The sequence below is a fragment of the Gossypium raimondii genome, chromosome 3 (genome assembly GCF_025698545.1).
Source record: "Gossypium raimondii isolate GPD5lz chromosome 3, ASM2569854v1, whole genome shotgun sequence".
NCBI lineage: Eukaryota > Viridiplantae > Streptophyta > Magnoliopsida > Malvales > Malvaceae > Gossypium > Gossypium raimondii.
In genome coordinates, this window is record NC_068567.1 from 8,952,700 (window position 1) to 8,959,345 (window position 6,646).

The following is a 6,646-nucleotide window of genomic DNA, read 5'->3' on the forward strand; positions in this document are numbered from 1 at the left end:
GTAAACCTTACCATCAAAGAGTATTTGTCCAAAGTAAAGATTCTGAGTGATAATCTAATTGCAGCAGGTAGTTTCGTTACTAAACAAGAGCAAGTGAGCATCATCTTGGCTGGTCTTTCGATAGAATATGAGTCCATTCGTGTGATTGTCTCAGCAACTCTTATGTCTCTTGACTTGCTGACTGAGATGTTTCTTGATTGTGAAGCATGATAGATGGCTTTGCTGATAGAGGTTCCTTTGCAAGCAATTTGGCATCTCACCAAAAACACAATACTGTAGACAACTTGAAACATACTGCAAACTCCAACAACTATCCTCAAGAGTTTAAGCAATGACACAAAAGGCAAGGATGAGGCTGGTCTCGTGGTAATGGTCAGAGTTGGTCACGCTCTAGACCGCAGTGCTAATTATGTGGCAAAATTGGCCATGTAGTTCAAACTTGTTATAAAAAATTTTGATGAAAATTTCTCCGGTGTTGGTCCCAACCATTCGATGACAGTTAATTATCATCAGCTCAATGGGTAAGGTTTATTTTCTCCTACACCTCATTGCTCTCTTATGTCCCACTATTGTAGTTTACTTTCACAGACTCCTTATTCATCCTATCAGCCACCTCCTCGAGCTTCTTCCTCTGTTCTACTTGATCAAACATGATATCCTGACTCCGGGGCTATAAACCACATTACTCCTAACATGGCTAGTCTCACAACTGCTTCTCCCTATACAGGTACAAGTAAGGTGTCTATGGGAAATGGTGACTCTGTCTTTATAGCTAGCATAGGCTATTCTACTTTATTGGCTGGTTCTAGGCTCTTATGCCTCAAGAATGTTCTGCATATTCCTACTGTGTGTAAGAATTTGTTGTCTGTAGGTCAGTTTGCAAAGGATAATTCAGTTTATTTTGAGTTTCACCCATTTTTGTGTTTTGTGAATGATATTCAGACAGGGAAAACTCTACTAGTGGGTCACATGCATGATGGACTCTACAGGTTTGGTGTTTCTCGTGTTGCTTCCAACAAAACTATTGCTGCTCAAAAGTCAAGATCAGCACTTATATGCAATGCTCAACTTTCCTCTTCTCTTGCGCTATGACATAACAGACTTGGCCATCCTTGTAATAGCACTCTTGTTCATGTTTTATATGCCTGTAATGTTTCTTTCAAACACAACAGTTTACCTCATATATGTTCAGCTTGTCAATTAGGCAAAGCTCACAAGTTGCCTTTTAGTTATTCACAAACAGTGTACTTTTTACCTTTTAAACTAGTTGTGTCTAATGTTTGGGGACCAGCACATGTACAATCAAATGGTTTCTCCTATTATGTTTCCTTTGTTGATATGCATAGCAGGTATATTTGGTTTTACTTTCTCAAGACCAAGTCTGAGGTTTTTAAGTGTTTTCTTCATTTCCAGCGAATGGTTCAAGTTTAATTCGATTATTCCATAAAAATGCTTCAGAGTAACTAGAGGGAGAGTATCGATCTCTATCAAATGAGCTCTTTCGGCTTGGCGCCCAACATAAGGTCACGTGTCATCATACTTCAGAACAGAACGGTGTTCCCGAAAGAAAGCATAGACAAATAGTTGACATGTGACTGACTCTCTTGGCTCAAACATCTATACCTTTGGAGTTTTGGCCATCTGCCTTTGCTCATGTTGTTCATTTGATCAACAAATTACCTACTCTAGTTCTATAAAAGAGTAGTCCTTATGAGAAACTTTACAAAGTTAAACCTGTTTATTCCTAACTAAAAGTGTTTGGTTGTGCATGTTTACTTTATTTGAGGCCTTTTCACCAGCACAAACTTCAGTTTCGATCCAAGCGGTATGTCTTTCTTTGGGTTGGTACTAATCAAAAAGGCTATAAGTGTATTGATGAAGATGGTCGAATTTTTGTCACTCGGCATGTTATTTTTTATGAATCCCAGTTTCCTTTTCAGAATAGTTTCTCTTCACATTCTAACTTGGACTCCATCAGGTCTATCCATCAATGGTCACATATTCCTATGGTTGTAGCTACTACCCCTCCGGTTCATACCTCTACTTCTTCATCAGGGCCAACCAAGCCTTCTCCTGTGGCAGTTTCACTTCAGGCTTCTTCTAACATGAGTTCTTTTGTTGTTCACTCTTCTTCTACCAGTCAACATGCAGAATCCTCAATAGTAGCTTGTGTGCTTACCTTCTGTGATCAGTCTGATAATCATGAAAGGGCTACTTCCTTTGTGAATTCCCATCCCATGCAAACTCGGCCAAAGAGTGGCATTTTCAAACCTAGGGTGTTCTCATCTGTCCTAATTGAGAAGGAGCCCACATCCATTGCAGAAGCATTTCAGAGTCCTACTTGGAAAGCAGCTGCACAAACAGAGTATAATGCCTTACTCTCTAATCACACTTGGGATCATATGCCCTTACCTATAGGTCGTAGGGCCGTAGGGTGCAAATGGATTTTTAAAGTCAAAAGAGATGTTGATGGCTCTATGGCTAGATACAAAGGCAAGTTAGTGGTTAAAGGTTACCTTTAAGAGGCAGGTATTGATTTTCAATAGACATTTAGTCCCGTGGTCAAACCAACAACGATTAGAATGGTTTTGGTATTGGTTGTTTCCTTGGGCTGGTCTTTCAGGCAAGTGGACATTAATAATGCCTTCTTGAATGGTGATTTGCATGAGGAAATTTACATGGTGCAACCACCAGGTTTTGAACAACAAGGGACCAATGGCCATCAATTGGTATGCAAGTTGAGAAAGGCTTTGTATGGCCTTAAGCAAGCACATTGGGCTTGGTTTCACAAGCTGAAGAAATTTCTTTTAGCTGCCAAATTTGAAGTATCAAAAGCTAACAACTCTCTTTTTATTCATCGTTTGGGGTTTCAGTTGCTCTATGTTCTGGTATACATGAATGACATTATTTTCACTGGGACTGACTCTCGAGCCATAGATCAATTTGTTAAAGAACTCGATGTTCAATTCTCTTTGAAAGACTTAGGGAAATTGAGTTACTTTCTGGGCATTGAAGTCAACTACACTCAAAATGGTATTTTTCTTAGCCAAAAGAAGTATAAACTTGATCTACTTTGAAGGGCTTCCATGGACAGGTCGAACGGTTCTTCTACACCAATGGTACCCACTTGTCATTTATCAGCTCATGTAGGCAGTCCTGTTGAAAATGAACATCTTTACAGAAGCATAGTTGGTGCTCTACAATATGTTGTGATCACCAGACCAGGCATTGTCTTCTTTGTAAACAAAGTCTATCAGTTCATGCACAAACCATTAGATCTACATTTTAAAGCTGTCAAAAGAATCTTGCGTTATTTACAAGGGACTTTGGATCATGGGTTAAGGTTCACTCGAACTTCAAAGTTTTTGCTTGAAGGCTATTCAGATGCCAATTGGGGATCAGACACTGATGATCACCGGTCGACGTCAGGCTATTGTGTGTTTCTTGGAGGGAATTCAATCTCTTGAAATTCCAGAAAGCAGCAAGTGGTCTCCGAGTCTACAGCTGAAGCAGAATACAAGAGTCTTGCTCATGTCACTGCAGAAATGGTCGGGATTCAATACCTGTTATCTAAACTATGTGCTCCAGTTAAGAGTAAGGTATTAATGTGGTGTGATAGTTCAACTGTTGTTGCAGTAGTAGGGAATCCTGTCATGCACTTTAAATTCAAACATGTCGAGTTGGATTTGTTTTTTCTGAGAGAAAAAGTTGCAAGCGGATCCTTTCAAATAGGTCATGTGCCAAGTCAAGATCAGATTGCAGACATCTTGAGGAAACCATTATCAGTAGGATTGTTCAATAAGTTTAGGAGTCAGCTTCGAGTTGTTACCAATGCTCATGAAGTTATTGGAGGGAGAGAACGTCAATAAGCACGGGGCATGTTATGAGTATTTCATCAGTAGCTTTACTGTTGAAGTTAGTTAAAAGGAGTTAGTTAGTTGTTAAACAGAATTAGTTAACAGTTAGCTATTATCATTGATCTCAACATTCATATTCATTTATTTAGTTTGGGAAACAAACAAAAATTGAACGGTTCGTTGAATGTTCTATTCATTTACAACCCTAATTAGAAAATTGTATCAAATATGGTACTAAATAATGTATTAAACCTGTGATAACTTAACTTCTTTAAAACTAAAATTTATGCATTCTTTTAAGTGAAGCTACGGTGGGCTTTTTCTAAAGCATTTGGATTAAAATTTTAAAAATATAAAATTTTAAAAATATACCAAACTATATCAAATCCAATTAAACTCAAATTCAAATAAGAAGAAATTTGTTGATTCGCATGCAATCCAAACGTAGGAAAGTATAATCATAACTCACATTCATATAATCATTAGGAAAGAAATAATTTTATTAAAAATATTTAATAAACTTGATTGGCATCAAAACTTTATATAAAAATATTTAATAAAAATATAAGTCTCCAATATTTTACAACCGATGAATCTTGAAAATAAAATAATACAATAAAATTGAAATTGCACAATATTTTAAAATTAAAAAATAAAACTCATAAAAATTTCAGAATAAAAATTTATTATTATTTTTTACAAAATACTTAAATTGACTTTGTTAACTAAATTATCCACCTAAAATATCCCTATTAAAATAGTCTTATAAGCGAGATTCACATATAGGCAATGAAACATTGCTCACATCCAATTTTATGCATATGTGTAAGTTTTTGTTTAAAATAAATTTAAAACTTTAACTGAAAATTATTGATTAAGTAATAGTTCGATTGGCATTAATATATTGTCAGTGTAGGAGGGCGTGAGTCTGAGTGCGCTGAAGTGCATTATCCTCCTATTTAAGAGTTAGAGAGGGAGTATGGGTAATTTTAGGTATTAGATAAAAAAAAGCATATATAATAAGAAGCTATAATGAGATATTGTTAAAAAAGAAAACTTTATTTGAAAATTAATTATCAAATTTTATTAAATAATTGTATTAAGTATATAATATTTTTTATTATAATGTAAAACACGAGCAGGAGAACGCACTTTGCTTATTAAAGTAATTGAATAATTTAAAAAATATTATTCACTAAGCTGTTACTAATATTTTGTTATATTATTTTAAACAGCCCAATATTTAAAATTGTATTTGTATGTATAAAATGATATTATTATATCATAATGGTACAATATGTAATTTTATAATAATTATTTTAAAAATATAAAAAGTATAGTGAAAAATTAATTATTAAAATGTTTAAAAAGAAAAGAAAATGTTTGTTTTTCCAAATTAATTGAAGTTATAAAAATAAACGACTATTAATGTAATTAAATTTTGTGGGACATTCATTGTGAAATTGAACATTCATGCTTGCCTTTTAACATGTATCAGGTAATAAATATATAAATGTACTAACTGTCAATCAGGAAATTGAAATTTACACATGACATTGCTAGGAATTGATAAATGTCATAAATCTAACTTATCCAAATAAGTGATATTTCCCTTTGAAGTATTGCTTTGTTTAGTCAAATTATATTTTGCTCTTTTATTTAAAATAGATAAATTAATCCGTGCTCATTACATCAAAGAGCAAATTGATTCTATTAAAAACCCATTTATTTCTACTATTAAAAAATTGTATAACTAGATAATGAATTATATAATTTATGTCCGGCAGAATGGGTAAGTGTTGTGTTTGTGTAAAAGAGATTATGAGTTTGAATCATTTTCCTTACATTTTGTTATTTAGGGCCCATTCTTATCCTTGAACATTTGGCTTTTGTTTTATTTTTCGCTCGATTGATAATAGAATGAACTTGTTGTTTCAGTGGTAAAGTTTTAATTTGCCTAGAGGTGTTGTGTTTGATCTTTTGTGCGTGCAAAATAGAAATATTTTTGTAATTTTTTTATTGTGTCATCCATGTGGCAAGTATTTGGGTTGGGTTTGAATTCAGTGAGTGAATTTGGTGGATTGAGATCTTTATTTTATTTATATATCTTTTATATTTATTTATCTATTTTAAAAAAAAATATCTTTTGGGGTTTTCCTAAAATTTCTCCACAAAAATTGTTGTCCATTCTCTCCCTACTTTCCCTCTCTCTCATTTTTCTGTTCACATAGGTTTCTCTATTTCTGTCAAAAGTTTTCTCTGTGATTCTTTTGAAAACTTATGATTCAATTGTTGTGGAGTTTTCTTTTTCCTTGCTTTATCTTAGTTGCGACTATTTTTTATTTTATTTTGAGTAGTTCATTACCGTCAACCTCTTTAGTTTCCTTTCGTGTGATGGTGCATAGTTTAAGTGCTTGGTTGGTATGTATTTATAGTTTGTTTTCCTTAATTATTAGTGTCGAAACATTTTTGGAAATCGAATTTTTATTTTAAATACGAATCGAGTTTTTATTTTAAATACGAAGATGGAGTCTCCACCAATCCTTTTTATTAGGTGTGATTGGATCACCTTAAAATTTGATCATTTTAATAAAAAGTTAGATTTACTAAAACGATAATTTTTGGTCTACGAAATCTAGGAAATAGGTTCAGGAGTCGGTTACGTACGAGGAAGGATTATCATCCTCATAACGCTCAAAATTTGTACCTAGTTGATTACTTGATGTATTAGTGTCGAGAATTGAAAATTCAAAGAAAATTTAAGATACGATCCCCTCTTTGCACGATGT